Source organism: Diceros bicornis, chromosome 26 (genome assembly GCF_020826845.1).
Source record: "Diceros bicornis minor isolate mBicDic1 chromosome 26, mDicBic1.mat.cur, whole genome shotgun sequence".
Lineage (NCBI taxonomy): Eukaryota > Metazoa > Chordata > Mammalia > Perissodactyla > Rhinocerotidae > Diceros > Diceros bicornis.
Window position 1 is genome coordinate 10,402,301 of NC_080765.1, and position 20,712 is coordinate 10,423,012.

A 20,712-nucleotide genomic window follows, 5' to 3' on the forward strand; every position below is an offset into this window, starting at 1 on the left:
ACTTATCAAGACCAATCCTCCCACTTGTATTTTGGTGCCTATCCCTGCTCTCCTGTCCTAAGAGCTTGTCCTATACCTGTCTTTCTCCCTGGCACCAGCAAACTTCTGTCTCTGCTGCACCATTCTCATCAGGATATCGCCTGCTTTCATGTCTCCCGTTTTCAGAACAAGACAAATCTTCCCTCCTGCGACTCCTCATCTCTCAGCAGCATTTGACGGAGCTGACCCCCGCACTCTTCTTGAAACATTATCTTCTCTATGATTTCTCTCTCTCTCTCTCCCCTCTCTCTTTCTTTCTCTCTCAGTCTCTCTGTCTCTCTCTCTCTCTCTCTCTGTCTGATCTCTCAGTCTATTATTCTATTTTCTGATCAGCCCTAAGTCTGAATGTTGAAGAAAGCAGGGCACTAACCTTAGCCCCCATCCCTCCTCTAACTACACTGAATTCCTAGGTCATCACATCCAGTCCCATGACTTTAACAATCATCTGTATGCTGACGGCTCTCAAGTTCCCATCTCTAGTCCTGATTTGCCACCAGCTTCTAGCCAGACTCATGAAAGGACTTGCCTTCTGGAACCACCTCCCGGATAAACATCTCAGACTTAATACGGCCAAAACAGGTTGCTTGATTCCCCCTGACCTGTGCCTCCCTATCTCTCCACCTTTGTTAATGGTTCCACCATACAAGCAAGTGTTCAAGTCAACATGTGCAGAGGTCAGACTTGATGTTCCTCCTTCCCATCTCTCACAGATCCAAGTACTATTGGATCTTCCTCAAAATTTTACCTGTACAGTTATTTCCATCTCTGCTACCTTCCACTCTAGTTCAAGTTTGCATCATCTGTCAGCTGCACTACTGATATAATCTTCTCCAAATTCATGCTTTTACCTTTGACACTGTGGCAGATATATCAGAGAGAAATTTTCAGAATGCAAATGAGACTATTTCACACTTCAGGTTAAAATTCTTCAATGGCTTTCCATAGCCCTTGGTATGAAGCTAAATTCCTTGGAGCCATCCCACATAACTTTTCTCCCATCTCCAGCAGAGCTTGGAAAGCTTTTTGAACTCGCTGCTCCTTCCCCCTTTCCAGCTTCTCAGAGAGAAAAGGACAGTCTCTGTGCAGAGTCTGGGGCTTCAAACCCTCCACATTTAAGAAAACTATCAGATTCTTAGTGGTGAGTGGTGATGGGTGCCTGCAGGGTTCCCACAGTCTGCTTTGCTATTAAGCATCTCACCTTAATCCCTGTTGCAAGATGTATTTGTGGTGGTGGACATTAAAAGAGACGGTGGAAATACATCTAAGGAGCGAGAGACAGCTGGGGGATGAGCTCAGGGCTGGGGTTAAGGAGATCCCAAGAACAGCCAGCACTGGCGGGTGTGGCTGGATTGGCCTCCGTAATCCTTTTTCACCCTGGGTGAATTTCATCTCCACCTCGCCAGTTCATGCCATGGCCAGCAAGCCTCAGAAATGCTTTTATTCATGTGCCTAAGTGGAGTCCCCTTTTCAGAACAGGTATAGAGTACATTAGACAGTGAGAATTGTCTTTGGGTAATTACCAAGGATTTGATCCCCTGAGCCACATGGCTCTGAGTCTAGCAAAGGCCCCGACCACCAGGTCAGCAAGAAGGGACCTAAAATGCAGAGCTTGCTGACGAGCAGGTTGAGTTTTCACACTGCGTGTCTCTGCTTGCCGGGGTGGAAGGCAGAGGGCCTGATTTTAAAAGAATAAAACCTCAGCGTTCCAGGGCAAGCTTTCTTTTCACGTGGCTGTCAAGGGCAGTGGGGCTGCCCAGGCACTGAGCCTGCCACTGGGGAAAGGCCAACATTCGACTCGACCTCTACCAGGTAGCACCTTTCTTCCTGGGCGTCCAAGATGTCTTGATTCTCCTTCAGCGGTCAGAGTCCCGTGGATGGAACTTTGCCTGGTATAGAGTGCTTGTTTTTTACTCCTGGGACTCAGCTCTCACTCTGGGTGTCAGAAAAATGGGTTTCTTGGGCAGTATGAAACCCCTGTTTTCCAATTCCAAGGGGATCTGTGGAGAAAAAGCAGACAGGACTTTGAGGAAGATTATAAGGGCGGCAGGCTACCGAGAGCTGCAAAGTGTTCAGTACGAAGCTCTCTAAATTAGGAAGCAAGCCCCTTCCTTGTGTCCTCGCTTAGGCCTACAATCTCTCCCCACTGGCAAAGTAGACAGAGCATTTGATTATTCCATTGTGTGGTTTTAAGCAAGTTTAAATCCCCCCCCACCCCCCACCCCATTGAAATGGTTTCTAAAGTTCTTCCCAAATTCCAAAGTCCTGTGATTAGGGGCATGATGTATCTAGACTCTAGACCATATTTTTGTAACAGGTTTACCTTGCAATGTAGAGTATGAAACAGGAGTCCTTGGTTCACTTCTAGGAAATGTGTATGGATCCCTCACTGGGTTGTACAGAATTTGACCCCCGCCCGAAAGGAGGTGTGGCCCTCACCCTCAGCTTTGGGAGGTAATCTCAAAGCCCTTGGAATGTCAGGCCTAATAGAAGTGTGTTTGTTTTCCCAGGGGCCTTGGGTCACACCAAGTAGTAGAACATGTGAATCAGGGTGAGGACTTTGGATCTTGTGACATCAGCTCAACCTCCAGAGGGGCTGGAGGCTACATGATGGTGTCCCAGTGAAAACCCTGGCTCAGAGGAGCTTCCCTGGCTGGCAACACTCTAGTGTGTTATAACATGTCCTTGCCAGGAAAGTAACGCTGTTCTCAACTCTGCTGGAAGGGGATGGCTGGAAGCTCCGAGATTAGAACTTTCCTGGACTCTGCCCTGGGCACCTCTTCCCTTGGCTGATTTTAATCTGAATCCTTTCTCTGTAATAAACCATAACCACGAGCAGGACAGCTTTCAGTGAGTTCTGCCCTTCTAGCGAATTACTGAACCTAAGGGGGATCTTGGGGGCCCCTGAACTTGCAATTGGTGTCAAAAGTGAGGGCAGTCTTATGGACTGTTCCCCAACAGTACACTCTCCAAACTCCAACCCAAAGACCATAGGGGCTTTTGAATCAAATTTGATTAAAAGTAGAGAAAGTACTGTCTCATGGGGGTCTCTTTGCAAGTCTCCAAGGAGATTTCTGCATGAGCATGACCAGAGATGACTTCACAGAGAGCAGGGCAAACATCACCCCAGTGCAGTGCCAAGGCCCAGCACCAAAGGGGCAGAGCACGCAGGGGTCCAGCAGCTCTCTGTTTTCTTTCCTGAACCTGGATCCAGGCAAGGAGATTACTAGGAAGATGAGAAAATGGAAGCATTGTTTGTGAACATTCACATACGTTCAAACGGTGGAATAACATTCCTGGGTACCTTGTTCACTGCTTTCCACCCAGTAAGTGGCACATGCTAGATGCCCAACACGCATACAAATAACAATGAATCTTTATTGGCATCTATGATGTATAAGGCACTATTTTAGGTTTCACAGGTTGAATTGCATCTCCCCCCTAAAAATTCATCTGTTGAAGTCCTGATCCCCAATACCTCAGAATGTGACTATATTTGCAAATAGGGTAGTTGCAGATGTAATTAAATAAGTTAAGGTGAGGTCACAGTGGAGGACACTGGGCCCCTAATCCGATACAGCTGGGGTCCTTATAAGACGAATACCACGTGAGGAGACAGACACGCACGCAGGGAGAACGCCATGGGAAGACTGGAGTTACGCTGCCACAGCCAAGGAACCAGCAGAAGCTGGGAGAGAGGCCTGGAACAGATCCCCCCTAGCACCTTGAGAGGGAGCACGGCCCTGCTGACACCTTGGTCTGGAACTTCCGGCCTCCAGAACTGTGAGACAATATTTCTGAAGTTTAAGTCCCTCAGTCGGTGGTGCTTTGTCAGGGCAGCCCTGGTGAGCTCATGCAGTGGGGATGGAGATGAAGAAGACATGGCTGCAGCCCTAGAGAAGGGCAAGGTGGGCACGATTTGTCTGTGCTAATGCAGGGCGCAGAGCGACAGGGAGAAGGAACCGTTGGGTGCACTGGCTGAGCCGGCTGAATCGTGTGGAAGAGCTGGCGTCTCAGGCAGAACTTGAAGGATGGTGGGGTGGAGGGAAAGGCCGCTGTGAGCAAAGAGGCCACCGTGTGAGACGCAGGCACATCTGGGGAAGATGGACACGTCCGGGCGGTAGAGCCAACGGAAGAGCGGACAGTGAGTCTGGACGCCAGGCTGGAGTGGGGTCAAGTTGGGTCTTGTGGTGGCCACATATTCAACGGCACAGCTGCCCTGACCAAGGATGAGTTTGCCCCAAAGGCTGGGCCTGGCTGGGCTGTGACATTCTTACTCCAGGCGAATACAGAATTAGTTCCTGCTGTGCCTGACCTGTTGTGAAAAGCGATTTAGTTGAATAGGTTCCAGGTGATTCCCTTGATTGTGACCGTGAGGATTTGTGCAAAAAAGGACGCAGGCTTTACATCCTTCATCAAGGCTGCTCTTGGTACTGACCCAACCCGCACGTGGGGCTGCTAAATCTTCTCGGTTTGCCGCTCCTTTGGGCTTCTGACGTCATCCTCCGTGCCTGCCTCGTTTGTTGGGCTGTGACCCCACAGTGAAGCCAGAATATGGCTTGCTCAAAACCACAGCTGGAAAATCAAATTTTATTTTCAACACATCTTTACCCTTCTTGCTGCTGATTTGTCTGGCTCCAAGCCAGTTTCCCTATGGCTTTGGTTTTAATATGTGGCCATAAACCCCTCAGTGTTACAGCCGCTATAAGCCAGTCCTGGTGTCACTTTTCTCAATACAGTTAATTAAATTCTGAGCACGGTGTGCGAATGGAGATTATAAAGCTCCTTGGCTGGAGAGAGTGGATTGGATACATCTGGGCGAACATTCAGATGATCTTTTTACAATGGTGTCAACACATAACGGGCAGAGGCCATCTGGGATGGCGTGGGAAGCGGCACTTCTAAGGTCCTTTAAAAAATTCTACGATGCTCCCACCTTTAGATATCTACCCGAGAGAAATGAAGACATATGTCCACAAAGGCTTTCCTAAGAATGAAGATAGCAGCATTATCGACAGACACAGCTCAAGTGTCTGTCACCAGGAGAATGGATAAGCAAACTGTGGTACCTCCATACAATGGACTATTGCTCAGTAATAAAAAGGAACAAATGACACAAAAGTACATACTGGTGATTCCATTTTACGAAGATCATCAGCCAGCAAAACTAATCTATAGCCACAGAAATAAGAACAGTGGTTCCTTAGGGTGAGGTGCAGACTAGTTAGGAAGGAGCCCAAGGGAACTCTCTGGGGTGATAAAATATTCCATATCTTGACTGGTGTGGTGGTTGCTCTGGTATATATGTTTATCAAAGCTCATAATCAAAAAAAGGTCCATGATGACACAACCCTGAGAGATGCTGGAAATTGGTGTCCAGCCTGCTTACCTTTCAGGATGGAACTCCTCAGGCTCTGGCCAGTGCTCAGGATCACGGTGCAGAACATAGATGGCGATCATCACTGGAGTCCCCCTGGGGATGTTCACCCCATTGATCTCTGTGGTTTTCTTACAGACCCTCTCCAGATGTCCTCCTGTGGGGCAGATCCTGGGGGACTCGTTCACCAGCATGTCTAGGGACTCCATCTGGAGGAAGACCTGGTAGGTGAGGCCTGCCTGACGGAGAAAAAGGTGTTTATTAAGTGGCTACTGAATGCACCCTGTGCTGGATGCTAAGAAAAATGAAGAATCTTATCTTTCAGGGTTCTACTGGGGCCCCTCTGCTTGCTCAGAGCCAGTTCTGTCTGTTGTGTAGACACTGTGAGCTGCAGGTGAGAGTGGGTTCAACTGTCCCATGTCTCGTTGGATGTCATCATGTGTTTAACCAGTAAGTCTCTTCCACTGAGTTTGGAGTGGTTTGAGTGTGAGATGGCAGCCCACTGATTACTTTTAGGGTTGGTAAAACCTTTCCTTTCTCAGAATAGTCTGTGCCTATATGTATATGGATATCAATGTCAACTCAATATCTCCGTGGGATGGCTAACTCAACATGGCCAAACAAAATTCTCTGTCCCCATCAAAGTGTTCCTCTAGCCTCCCCCATTTCTGTCAATGGTCCTACCATCCACCCGCTTGCTCAGGCCCGGAACCTAGAAGTCCTTGATTCTTTGTTTTTAAACACACCCTGTTCAATCCATCAGCAAATCCCATCAGTTTCACTTCCCAGATCTCTCTAGAACCCAATCCATTTTTCAGTGTCTACTTTCTGTCCTCTTTCCCCTGGACCTCAGCCTCCTCACTGGCCTCCCTGCCTCCACTTTTTCCCCCTCCATATATCCTATCACATCATCCCCTGCACAGTGGTTTCTCACTGCAGCAAGGTCCAAAGCCCAGCTCCATCCCGTGGTCTACAAAGCCCTACAGGATCTGGACCCTGCCCTCCCCCCCACCCTACCCCTGCATTCTCTACTCTCCGGGGACCCTGACCTTCTCGCAGGTCCTGGGTTCACTGAGCCCCGTCCTGCCTCGAGGCCTCTGCACCTCCTAGTCCCTGCACTTGGAGCACTCTATTGTAAGGCTGCCTTCTTCTCAGTCAGATCTTCCTTCAAGTACCGCCTCCTCAGAAATGTCTTCTAGAACACTTGATCTCAAGCACACCCTCCACCCAACCCCCACGCCACCCTCTGCCCCATCCCTGTTCTCCAACCTGCTGTCCTGTTGTATTGTCTTCAATGAATGTATCACCATTTGCATCTATCTTGCTTATTTATTGGTTTATTTTCATCTATCTTTACTTATTTATTGGTTTATTTATTGTTTATTGCCTGTCTGCCTCCTCCCCACCCAGGAGCATTTACATAATTTGCAGGGCTCAGTGCAAAATGGAAACGCAGGTCTCCTTGTTCAAACGTTATGAAGGATTTTAAGACAGTGACAGAACATTCAATCAAGCGCATTTGCTCCTGCACGGGTCTCCCACCCACAGAGCCAACCCCGTCTCCACCCATCACGCCTGTGAGTAGAGCTCCTTGAAGCCAGAGCCTTGTCCTACTTGCACACCACTGGACCCCTGACACCTGGTCTGGTCCATTCTAGGTGCTCAATAAAGATTTGCTGCATGCACGAATGTCAGGCCACTTTGCACATGTTATGTAATTTTAAGATATTCTTAACTATGCCACATTTTCATTCCTGCCACCCCTAATTAGTTCTTTTGAGGCAGAATTCCTATCTCGCACTGCTCCTATGAGATCCTGGAGTCAATATCTGGTGTCATATAACGCATACTTGTTGGTCCAATGGTGTCAGCATCTCCCATTCTCAGAACATTCTAGAATTTAGACTCAGACTTAAAAATGTGAGATTTAAGTAGCCAGGATTGTTGTCCCCATGAAGGCTCCCAAGCCACTTCACGTTGTTGGGCAAGGCACTGTCTCCCTCCTCTTGAAATTTCTCTTGCATCTCTGGATGAGTGGCCAGGTTATAAGCTATGAAGTTGAGGGTCGAGCTTGTGGTCTCATAGCCAGCAAAAATAAAGGTAACAGCTTGTGCATAAATCTCCATGTCAGTCAAAGTTTGGAGGCAAAAACAGAATTGCACTATGAACAGACACAGAAACAACAGACATGGAGTCTGGACACCTCCCGCGACTGTGGCCTCAGAGAGTCCTTCCCTTTCTGGTGTGTTCCTGGCTATCTAACCATGTGAAATTTACCACCTCTCCTCAGTTCTTGTGAAATGCCCATCTAACAAAGGGAAAAAGGAACTGGGAAGCAGAAGCCCTTGGCTGGGCAGGTGGTATTTGTGAACACTCACCCCATGAGGTTTAGTTGGAAGAAGATGGTCTGGTGAAGGTTCTGGAAACAGGAGGATGATGGAGAGATGGCAGAAGGCTCATGGGATTCTACGAGCTGGAGACTAGATCTCATAAAAGCCAAGCCCCCTCGATACATAAATCAAAACCACAATGAGATACTACTGCATACCATTAAGATGGCTATTATAAAACAAACAAAAACCTGGAAAATAACAAGTGTTGCCTAAGATGTGGAGATATTTGAACACTGTGCACTGTTAGTGGGAATGTAAAATGTTGTAGCTACTATGGAAAACAGTATGGTAGTTCCTCAAAAAATTTAAAAAATGACTTCATGGGGCCAGCCCGGTGGCATAGCGGTTAAGTTCACTTGCCTCGCTTTGGCGGCCCTGGGTTTGCAGGTTCATATCCCGGGCACGGACGGACGCACCACTTGTCAAGCCATGCTGTGGTGGCGTCCCATATAAACTACAGGAAGATGGGCACCGATGTTAGCCCAGGGCCAATCTTCCTCAGCAAAAAGAGGAGGATTGGCATCAGATGTTAGCTCAGGGCTAAACTTCCTCACAAATAAATAAAAAATGACCACAGAATCCAGCAATTCCACTTCTGGGTAAATACCCCAAAGAATTGAAAGCAGGGTCTGGAGAGATATTTGCACCTATGTTCATAGCAGCACTATTCACAACAGCAAAAAATGCTGAAGCAACCCAAATATGCATTGATGGATGAATGGATAAATAATATGTGATATAAATAGATAGATAGATAGATAGAGATAGATAGAGATGATGGGTAGATATACATGTATATCTATCTGTCTGTATATATACAATGAAATATTACCCAGCCTTAAAAAGGAAGGAAATTCTGACACATGCTACAACGTGAATGAATCTTGAGGACATTATGATAAATGAAATAAGCCAGACACAAAAAGATAACACTGTATGATTCCACTTATATGAGGTTCCTTAGAGTAGTCAAATTCATAGAGACAGAAAGTGGATGGTGGTGCTAGGGGCCGGGGGAGGAGGAATGAGGAATTAGCGTTTAGTGGGGACAGTTTTAGTTTTACAAGATGAAAAGAGTTCTGTGGATGGATGGTGGTGATGGTTGTACAACAATGTGAGTGTACTTTCTGCCACTGAACTGGACACTAAAAAATGGTTAATACATGGTTAGTAAACTTTATGTTATGTATATTTTACCTCAATTTAAAGAACAAGCTAACTGTCACTCCAGGTGTGGCCCCTGAGTGCCTCTGTGGCATTACCTTGAGGGAGCTGGCTGGCCTTGCTGGATTCGGGCTCTCCCGGGTGTGGATCACTCGCTACAGGAAATCCACGTGATCTTGACCAGAGCGGAGAGGGGAGGAAGCGAGGATGACAAAGCTGACAGCTTTGTCTTGGATGTTGCTCGCTGGCTCCCACTGGAGGGGAGGCCACGGCTGTGTTTCCCAGACCTCAGCCTGTGTCCCATCTGCGACCTTGTCCAGGCAGAACCAGAAGGTGGCCACCTCCTGCTCTCGTCTGCTACCTGTCTACAGCCCAGTGACCACATCCCACTAGACTCGTTCATCAGCAGAGCTACCTTAAGCAAAACTGCTGAGGTAGGAATTTCTACGTTTATTTTTATGTACAAATTATTTTGTTTAGATTTATGTATATTTCTAAACATTCAAAAATGTTATAAAAATCACTCATAAGCCAATACGTAAAGATACATGCTGTTGTGCTATTGAGTTTTTTTTGTATTTCTTTCCAGTCTTTTTTCCAGCATTGTTTGCATGCATAAGTTAACACTCTATGCACAATCTCGGCATTTTGGTGTTTTCCTCCTAGCATTATAATTTTGGCATTTTCCCCTGCTATAAAAAATTCTTCAGCAGGTGCTTGATGATATGCAAATAAGAGCCCATTACATGAGTGCGCTATCACTTACATAACTCTTGCTTTATTTCCAATTTTTTTCTGTTTTGCAGAGAATGCTCCAATAAACAAATTTTCTTGAGAATTTTTTTCTTGTACACATTTCTGATTATTATATTGGAATAGATTTCTAGATTTTTTTTGAAGTGGAATCACCAGGTCAAGAGTGGGAATCATTTTAAAACTTTCCCCACCCAGTGCCAAATTGTTTTGTGATTTGAGTAGGCTGGGTTTCTGTATATTTATTTACCACTGCAAAATTTTATTTAAGCATGATTTATTATCTTGGTAGTAGCAGGCCTCAGAAAATTTCCTTCAATGAATGTGAACTGAATACTTTTTCTTTTTTTGTTATTTATTTTTCATTGTTTTCAAGAGAGTTTGTACCAGTTTCTACCGATATTGTCCATGCCTCCAACTCTTCCAACATTTCATATATACACTTAATATATATAATCTATATAATATAATATTTATTATACAATATATAAATATTATTATAATATATAATAATTTTAAAATTCTAATTTGATAGTAAAATAAACTATGCTATATTTTTAAATCTGTATGTTTTTGGTTACTAATGAAGTTGAATGTCTTCCTATATATGTTGATTTGCATCTGTGTTTCTTCTTTTACGAATGTCCTTTGAGTGTCTATCTGTGGGGCCTTGGTATTTTTCTTATTGATTTGCACAGGTTCTTTATACATTAAGTGTAGTAACACTTCATTTGTCATGTACTTTTTTGTGTGTGTGAGGAAGATTAGCTCTGAGCTAACATCCGTTGCCAATCCTCCTCTTTTTGCTGAGGAAGACTGGCCCTGGGCTAACATCCGTGCCCATCTTCCTCTAGTTTATAGGGGATGCTGCCACAGCGTGGCTTGACAAGCAGTGCATCAGTGCGCGCCAGGGATCCAACCCTGCGAACCCCGGGCCACCAAAGCGGAGCGCGCGCACTTAACCGCTGAGCCACCGGGCGGCCCCTCACTTGTCATATGTTTACAGACATTGTGCCCACCTTGCTGTCTGCAGTTAATCAGGTAGATAGATGGTCTTCAGTTCCCTCTCTCCTCCCCGACTGAGCCCACCCTCCTCATTCTGCCACCCCACGTGCTCTCCTCCTGCCTTCCCTTGAGGGTCACTGTGGAAGGGGTCCCGTAAATGCATCCGTGCTGAGGTGGCCTGGGGCAGTAGGCGCCACACAGTGGAGTTTGGGCCTCTAGACTGAGTTCAAATACTTGCTCACTGTAGGAGTTTGGGCGGGTTCCAGGATTTACCTGAGTACCAGAGAAACCTGTAAAACGAGGTCAGTTTGAAGAAGAAATGAGATAACAGTCTGTAAAAACTCCTAGCACAGAGCCTGTCACACGGAGGGTCAGCAGCTGTTATTTCTCTTCTTTGACAATGAGGCACACACGGCTGAACATGGATTAGTGTATAATCCCATCAAGGATATCTGCATTTTAATCACGGACAATGCTGTGCGTTGAACTGTGTCCCCCAAAAAAGACGTGTTGAAGTCCTACCCCCCAGTTCCTGTGAATGTGACCCCATCTGGAAGTTAGGCCTTCGCAGATGTAATGTGGTTAAGACGAGGTCATTCAGGATTAGACCGGGTGCTAATCCAGGGGCTGGCATCTTGTAAAAGGGCCATGTGAAGACACGACGAAGTGAGGTCATGTGACGGAGGCCGAGACTGGAGTGATGCAGCCACAAGCCAAGGAATGCTAAGGATTGCGGAGCCACCAGAACCTGGAAGACGCCAGGCCGGATCTTCCCCCGGAGCCTTCAGAGGAAGCGAGGCCCTGCCGACACCCAGATTTTGGCCTTCCAGCTTCCAGAACTGTGAGAGAACAGACTCCTGTTGTTGGGAGGCCCCAGCCTGTGGTACCCTGTTATGTCAGCCCTAGGACACTAAGATGGACAAGAAACCCACTCTGAGGAATGGCGAGGGGCCTGGCCTGTCCGGGTCCAGCCGCGTCAGTCATGGTGCTTCGGGAAAGTCGGAAGCCTGGCTCCCTTTCCCCAGGCACCTGCCTCCACGGCCACCATGCTGCCTTTCCATCTGGTCCCAGCGGAGGAGCTCTATCCACCCCGCCCCCATCACGTCGGGATCTTTGGTTATGACAAAGTCTGTCCTTTTAAAGGGACAGAGGTTGTGCCCACCTCCACTTAGCTAGTTCACCTTCCTGTCCTGCTCACTTCTCTACTCCGCAGCCTGCCACCCCGGAACCAGGCTGCTCAGGCCGCCTGAATTCTCCCTGGGTCACTGCCATTCAGGTTCAGTTGTAGAGAATGAGGCAGCTCTGGGAGAAGGCAAGAGTTGGCTCTTAATGCAAATACTTGGAGCATGTTGGTATGCAGGGACCACCAAGGTCACTTTGCCTTTGAGGACCTCAAATAGGCTTCTTGACAACTGGTGGAACCTGGTGGGGGTGGAGCGCTGGGCCTACCCTCGGCCACTGGCTTGTCCATCAGCCTTAAGATGCTAGGTGACATTTTTGAGGAAGTCCAACTCCTCACCAGTCAACAGAGTCGCCTTCCTTCTTTCTAATAGTGGCGCAAGGCAAGGGAACACCACCAGAAGGAACGGGAAAGTGGACACCGTCAGGAGACTCCAAGTGTGGTGAGGTCACCCCAAGGGGGATCCAACCCTGCATGGGACCCACGCGTTCTAGGATGGGAAGGATGTTGGGGATGTGAGAATTCTGAGATTATCCCCCACCCAAACAAACACAATAAGAATGACCGCAGAGAAGAGAAAGAGCCGCTGACGTTTATTAAGTGCTCTTCATGCGTCATCTCATTCAACTCTTACGACGCATTTCCTAGATGAGGAAAATGGAGGTGAGAAACCCACACCAGGTCCCACATGCACAGGAGGCTGGGCTGGACTCAAGTCTAGGCCTTGTGAGCCTGGGGTCCACACTCTAAGGGCTGCACCTCTCACAGCCTCCTCTGCGTACGTTGATTTAAGCATCACTTCCGCTTCCATGACTGGCCAGAATGACAAGAAAGCTGGGCTTCGACAGGTTGTTGGCAAGGGGAGAACGCGAGCCAGCAAAAACACGCCCTGGAAGGGCTGCGACCAGGTCTGTCACGATGACAATGCTGCTGAGGAAACGCTTTGTCTGTGTCCTGAAAACCTTGCATTCACCAGAGAATCTCTTAAAAATGAGCTGGGCCTGCTGCATCTGGGGGTACTCAGAACAACCCCCAGTGGTCCAGAAAAGGTCTTAAAAATTCTCTTTGTGTTACTTTTATTTTGCCCTTTGAAAAATACCTATTTGGAATATGCTTTATTACGTACATAACATATTTGCACAGCAGAATGTGGTACGCTTCATAAATAAATAAATACGCACATATTTGTGATGCATGCTGGAAAAATTGCTACTCACATGAGTGTGCAATCAGAGAGCTGGAGGCCCTGGATCCACTGGGCTTGCTGTGCGTTAGCGGTCTGTTCTATTTTAATCTACTCCTGCAAAACCACATTGGGAAACGTGGAGAAATTTTCTACTGACATGAAGCATCTTCTTTATTTCTCTGCAAATCCTGTTCCCACACTTGGTCTTTTTTGATGCTCACAGCAGCCCGGAAGGGCAAGTGGGTCTTGGTTTTCCTTCAGGGCGGCGGTGCTGATGGCAAGGTGCTCTGAGAGCATGGTGTGTTTCAAAGATGGCCAGGGGCCAAAGCTGGAAGCGCGATGTTGCATGTTGATGGTGTCGGGGGAAGAGGGAGAATCTCCCTCTGCCCTTTTCCTTAAGGTTCTTATGGCTGGCCAAATAATTAACAAGACAGGTTAGCAGGAGAAAATAATACCAAGTTTAATAACATGTATACATGGGAGAAAGCAGGGACACTGCGTTTCTCAACACAATAGCAGAAATTCTCGTCTTAAATACCATGTCCAACCAAAGACAAGGAGGATGTTGGGGGTGGGGGTGTCAGTTACAGGAGATTATCACTAAAGCCCTGTAAACAAGAGTAAGGTTTATTATGCAGTTTTAAGGCCTCACCTTCCACATTGATAAGTCTCTAGAAATGAGGTCATCCCCCCTCTTCCCAATACAGAAAGGGAGATACCTTTACAAATGGAGACTTCCCTTGTAAATGATTGTCTGGTAACTCCTCGCAGGGCCATCCAGAGCATGTGGCCAGAGAGACCGAACTTCCGATAAGATGGGCTTGTTGGTGCCTTTTCTATTGTAACCTCTATCCTACATTATCTTTATAGCAGTCATGATAATAACTCTTTCCTGAAACAGATCTTTTGTTTTAAATTCTTTAGGCAGTTTGGGAGGGGAAACTCAAATATTCTTCCTGAGTTCTCTGAGTCCTTATTGTCTTCAGCTCGAAATAATCCGCATACCAGAGTGGTGCTTCCTGGGGTAGCTTGCCCTGAGCACCATCAATGGGGAAGAGTTCTTTGTACCCATGACGATGATCAGAGGGCCCATGAAACTGAACGAGATCAGCTTCTTAATGCGGCGGCGGAGAACGTCATCAAGGTTATTGATGGGATCTGTGTCCACACGGACGGAGGTGCTGGTGATGACAGCCAGACCCCAAAGGTGCCAAGTTGGAAAAGATGACTTAAAATTTAAGGAAATAAAACAGAGGTGGCAAAGTGGTTAAGAGGATCTGGGGACTTTGGAACCCACTCACCAGCCGACTTGCTGGTCCCTGACTTGGAGGGACTGAATCAGGGACCAGCTAACTGGGCTCCCACTCAGGGCTCCTGGGCTCCCTGCTCGGGCCCAGGGCTCCTGGGCTCCTGGGCAAATCAAAAACTCAAAAGAATAGAGGAAACCTTCCTCCCATCACGGAGTGCCCGCAGCAGAAAGGTTCTGGCAGGTACAATGAGCAACGTTGTGAAATGGACACTGGAGAATCAACCAGAGGACAACTCTGTTCTCATCTGCAGGGTGCTGGAGTCTGCTTTCCACAGAGGGTCAAAGAAGGAATGAACGATGACGGTTGACCATTAGGAAGGGCTTTGTGGAAAAGGAGAGATATCAATTGGGCCTGAAAAGTGGGAGAGAATTTCTGTAAGTAAAAGAGCAAAAGAGTGGGGTGAACATCATTAGCTATCGGGGAAATGCAAATTAAAACCACCATAGGAGACCTCTACACACCCACCAGAATGACTCAAATTAAAACAACTGACAATAGTGAGTGTTGACAAGAATGAGGGGCACAGACATTGCTGCCAGGAATGCAAAGTGGGATTTGGTACTTTGGGAAGCAGTTATGCAGTTTCTACTACATGCTAAACACATACACACTCTTATGACCCAACAAATCCCCTCCTGAGTATATACCCAAGAAAAATGGGTACATATGTCCACCAGAAGACATGTACAAGAATGTTCATAGCACCTTTAATCATAGGAGTCCCAATTGGAAACTCCCAAACATTCACCAACAGTAGAATGGGTACATAAATTCTGGTGTATCCATAGCGTGACATACGAATAACAATGAAAATGAATGAATTCCAGCAGCACACGATACAGATGAATCTCAGACATAACACTGAGCGAAGGAGACCAGAGCAGTGATGGTGCTCAGGGCAAGCTGCCCCAGGAAGCACCACTCTGGTATGCGGATTATTTCGAGCTGAAGACAATAAGGACTCAGAGAGCTCAGGAAAAATATTTGAGTTTCCCCTCCCAAACTGCCTAAAAAATTTAAAACCAAAAAAAATCTGTTTTAGGAAGGGGTTATTATCATGACTGCTATAAAAGATAATTTAGGATAGAGGTTACAATAGAAAAGGCACCAACAAGCCCATCTTATCGGGAGTCCTGTCTCTCTGGCCACATTCTTTGGATGGCCCTGCGAGGAGTTGCCAGACAATCATTTACATTTATAAGGGAAATCTCCATTTGTAAAGGTATCTCCCTCTCTGTTTGGAGAAGAGAGGGGGGGTGAGCTCATTTCTAGTAACTTATCAATGTGGAAGATGAGGCCTTGGGGCTGTATAATAAACCTTACTCTTGTTTACTGTGCTTTAGTGGTAATCTCCTGTAATTGACTCCCCCACCCCCAAAATCCTCCTTTGTCATTGGCTGAAAATGATATTTAAGACGAGAATTTCTGCTATCGTGTTGAGAAACGCAGTGTCCCTGCTTTCTCCCATGTATACATGTTATTAAACTTGGTATTATTTTCTCCTGCTAACCTGTCTTGTTGATTATTTGGCCAGCCAGAAGAACCTTAAGGGAAAGGGCAGAGGGAGATTCTCCCTCTTCCCCCGACAGCAGCAAGAGTCTAGTAGTATGCAATTACATTTGTACAAAGTTCAAAAACAGGCCAGACTCATCTATAACGATAGAGGTGGAGAACTAGTAACCTGGCAGGGTTTCCAGGTATAGGGGGTGGAGAACAAGTGGGAAGGAGCATGAGGGAACCTTCTGGAAGCTGGAAATAGTCTATATCTTGATCTAGTTGATGGTTACACAAATAGAAACAAATGTAAAAATTTATCAAACTATACACATAAGATTTGTGTGGTTTACTGTCTATGAGTTATACCTCAATAAAAGTGGCTTTAAAAGTAACCAAAAATAATCATCAAACTGAAAAAAAAGGACAATTCAGGGAATGAATCCATGTTCCAGAAATTTACTGGGGGAAACTTCTTCCATCTTTTTGGGGAAACCAAAGTCTGATCCTCTGAGTTATTCTTATCCTTACATCAGCTTCCTGAGGCAGAAATATACACCTTTGCAAAAACCTTTGTCCAAGTCCTTGTCTCCCCCGGCCCACCCTGTTCCCCACCACTACAGGCTGCAACACGGCATCCGTCCTGGGCTGCAGGGGAAACGCTTTGAAACGCATCAGTATTCCAAAGCAAAATCGTCCTTTCCTCGCAGCTTCATTGAACAAGATGTGTTTCGAGGATTGGAAACATGTAGCTTTATTTATTTCTAAAAACAACACACTGTACTTGAGGGCTGCTGAGCGAGTCTGCCAAGGGAAACGTTTAAAGCTGTTTTAATATTCAGAAAACCGTGGGCTGCGGCTTCGCATGTGCATCAGCTCCTGCAGTCAGTGGGCAGAGGCGGAACGGACGGCTCCTCCCAGAGAGGGCTGGGCTGGGGGCCAGAGTAGGCACCTTTCCCGGTGCGGATTGTTCACAGAGAAGAGAGGAGACACCGTGGGTTGAGGGGGGGTGGGGTCGGTGGCATCAAAATTCAGGTCCACAGTAGGTGCTCAGAAAGTCCTCAGATGCTGAATGGATAAAAGGAGATTAAGCAGATAATCCCCAGTCTCTTAAATTGCCACTCTTTTTTGCCAAGTAGCACGGAGCCAGCACTGGATAAATCGTCCAGGTTGGAGGACTTGTCATTCCCCCTCTGGCTTCGGTTCTGCACCTTCAGCTCCCTCAATGACACCCCACGTGCCCCTGCAAGTATACCCCTATTCCCTCCTCTGGTCTCCGGGTCGGTTCTACCTCTCAGACGAGTGCTGCCACCTAGCCACACCACCGTGCTGAGCGTGGTTGGGGCAGGGCGCTGATGGGATGATATGAAGGGGGGATTTGCATCTTAATAGGGACCAGGGGCTGGAGCTGCTTCGCTAAACCTTCAGTCCCTTGCAGACTTGCAGCCACCAGCTCCCAGCTTTCGGGCAGCTACCCAGCATGCGTGTTTGCACAACTAATCTGCGTCTACGCTTCACTGCCCGGTCTGCAGGTGCACGGCGCTAGCAGACGACCGAGGCCTCGGGTTGTAATTTCCAGCTCTAGTAAAATCCCCACGTTATTTTTTATACCTGTTCTAAACTCATTTGGGCTCTGGGCCTTTTAGGCCATGCTAATAATGTGCAGGACCGGGAAAAGGTAAATGGGGCTTGTCTGGCTTCATACTATCATCTATAAAAAGAGGAAAAGAAAATCCTGAATACTTATGCCTGGGCTCTTGGACCAAAGCCCCCTCCATCCATCTTGCTCGAATTCCCGACGCCGTAAAGACCCCTCTCCTCCCCGATGGCCATACTTTCTCCTTCACTTCCATGAACTCATTCTGAGCCACTTTCTTCTCAATGTTTTGCACCAGAAGGTCTCCATGGCGTTTGAGTAGTAGAAACATGTGGAGCACAATCATAGCCATTCTGCGTTTAGTCATTTGTGTAACCAGTGCCGAAAAAGACATCTGGGTGTATCTAATAGAAAACTGCCATTGACCAGAACTGTTGAAGCAAAGGGGATTCTGGTGAATTTCAAGAGGCATGAGATGGTCTGATGAATTAGCTTGAGCAAGAAAAGACATTTATTTCATTACGGTTCTTAGAACGTTTCTGAAGCTCGAATTGACTTGCCTGCTTTTTGCAAGTCCAGTCTATGAATATAAATCTTTCTAGGACTTAAAGACCATCTTAGTTTAAGCCATCACCATGCATGGGAGGAAATTGGCTTGAATTCTAGATGGAAGGATATCGGTGGAACGTTGGTAAATGTTTAACAACTGGCTCTCCAAGGGAGAAAGCTCTGATTTGTGGTGTTTACCAATTTCTGTGGTGTAACTGCTCCTTCCGTGGCCGACTTCAAGCTCCCCGTGTGATATCCCAGCATGAGAAGTGGGGACAAGACGTGTGTAATTGGGTTTCACAGGTGGTACAAGCCAGTGGGTATGCCACCCCCTTTTAAAAAAAAAATATATATATATATAAGTGAAAAATTTATTCTGCTATCATCTGGCCCCTTTTGTCTAAAAGGCAAGTGCAGATTAAAAACATTGAGGGATGAGAGGCTGGCCCAGTGGCATAGTGGTTAAGTTCGAGCTCTGCTTCGGCGGCCTGGAGTTTGCAAGGTCAGATCCAGGGCGTGGATCTACCCACTCCTTATCAAGAGATGCTGTGGCAGGCATCCCACATATAAAGTAGAGGAAGATGGGCAAGGATGTTAGCCCAGGGCCAATCTTCCTCAGCAAAAAGAGGAGGATTGGCAACAGATGTTAGCTCAGGGCTAATCTTCCCCACCAAAAAAAAAAAAAAAGAAATTGAGGGATGAACAAGTCCCATATGGGTCAACTCACTGCATCCCATTCTGGCCAGATTGAGGGTTTGAGTTGGCTTCTGGCTAATAACAATTCGAGACAGTACAGACTCTGTTCTTTCCTTTAAGATGCTGTTAATTGAATAGGAACTAGTCCAACAAAGCTAATTGTGGCACGTGGGGTTTTAAATCTCTCTCTGCTAAGAGACTTGTCTGGACTCTCAATGTTGCTCACACTCACCCTCACTCCTTGCCCTTGAGGAACCTGCTGCCTGCCCACATTCAGAATTAAAGGTGCCTCGTATTTCGTCCACCTTAAATTCATTTGTCACAGGAGGAGCTGCTCTTTGAAGCACTCTGCATGAAGTTCCATGAGCCCAGCACGAAGAGCTTCTTCCCAGGGTGGGCTGGGTCTGAAGAGCCTCCTGGCCCCTGGCTCTAGGACAGGAGAAGGGAAAGCCAGTGGGTCATCCCACTGCCAACTGCTCCCCAGTCACCGGGATCCGCCTGCAGGGCTCCCAAACACGGCTTCCCCAGGTTCCCGGGGGGTGGGGAATCGGGACAGAGGAGACTCATATATAGAGAGAAAGTCACATTTGGAAACTTGAATGCTGTATACCTACTTTCCCCCTACTTCTTAAAAATTCTGATTTAGGGACAGCTAAACCATTTTGTTACACACGTTAGTGATAGGATGATGTTGTCCACGTTTACCTAAAATCTAAGAATTTTGGTCTGATGGAAAACTTGAAATCCGATATTTAGTTTCTCCAGCTGAAAGGAACCAGAAAGTGGGGCATGTTCTATCCTCAGGGAGGCCTCCCGGATCCCCTGTCCAGGTTGGCTACACTCTCGGAACTGGGTTCCTTTCCTTCAGCACCACTGGACGCCGACAGCTCCTCTGATCAGTGTCCGTCTCTGCCGCTGGAGTGTAAGGAGCACGTTTCTGGACACCACGTTCTGTCAGCGACAGGCGCTGGTGAAGCTGCAGTGAAGAGAGACAAGCCAATGGGGGAGAGAGAGGGAGGAATGGAGCATGACAGGAAGGAGGAAGAGAGAAAGGGAGCCTGACGACGGAAAATGAAAGAGCTTCAAGACCTGACACCCCTCCCCACCTGCCCGGCGTCTCCCCGACCCCTGGGGGTGGCTCTGAGCCCGAGGGGCCCAGCGTCCCCCCGCCTGCTCTTCAGGGCCAGCTTGCCAACATTCACCTCCTTGAGCTTTCCGCTGCTGAAGATCCGGGAGATGATGGTTCTGAGCCGTTTGCACTTGTCATCCTCGGTGATGATGAGGCTGGATTCCAAACTTCCATTTAAACCCAAGTTCTAAAGAGGATTAAGTGAGTGAAAGCAGGCGCAGCTTGGGGTAGAGAACAAGGCTTGGGATTTTTTCCAAGGAAGGATTAGATGCACTGTCAAAAAAAAAACACCCCAAAACCAAAAAAAGAAAACCCACGGACTCGGATACCGTGCAATGTCGCCTCTTCCCTGAGCATCTCGGAGAAGCATGACAAGGTGGATGTGGGGCCGTGTGCTGAGAGCTGACACCGACGCTGCTCCCGAGGCGAGGAACCTCTGTCACTAGTGTCGGGGGGTCTCAGAGTTTCCCCTGCAGAACTAGTCCGTCTATTTCTTGGCTGGGAGAAATAATCAGCCATGAATGTTTCTGAACGATTATATTTTAGTCTGAGGGAAGACTGTTGAAATCTTGCATGAAGAGTAGATAAGACCTTCCTCGCACATGCCCGTCACCCTCTTGGAAATGTGAGGAAACTCAGCTACCTAAGGGGCCTGTGGCTGGTTTGAGCCAAATCTGGGACTAGAAATCAGATTTGGGACACTTGCTACTAATAAAAATGGAAAAGTATGGGGAAAAACTTTCCAGAAAATTGACGTCCAGTAGACTTCAGCATTGATTTTTGTATTGCTGTGATAAATGTGAGAGGACAGGCAATTAGGGAAGTGATTAAAATGTGTTCTTG

At 47.1% G+C, this 20,712-nt stretch overlaps 1 pseudogene; it reads right to left on the minus strand.

Moving 5' to 3' along the window:
- Window positions 1–1,946: 1,946 nt before the first annotated feature.
- Window positions 1,947–20,712, minus strand: part of LOC131422912 (cytochrome P450 3A24-like) — a 30,312-nt pseudogene continuing 11,546 nt past the window's right edge.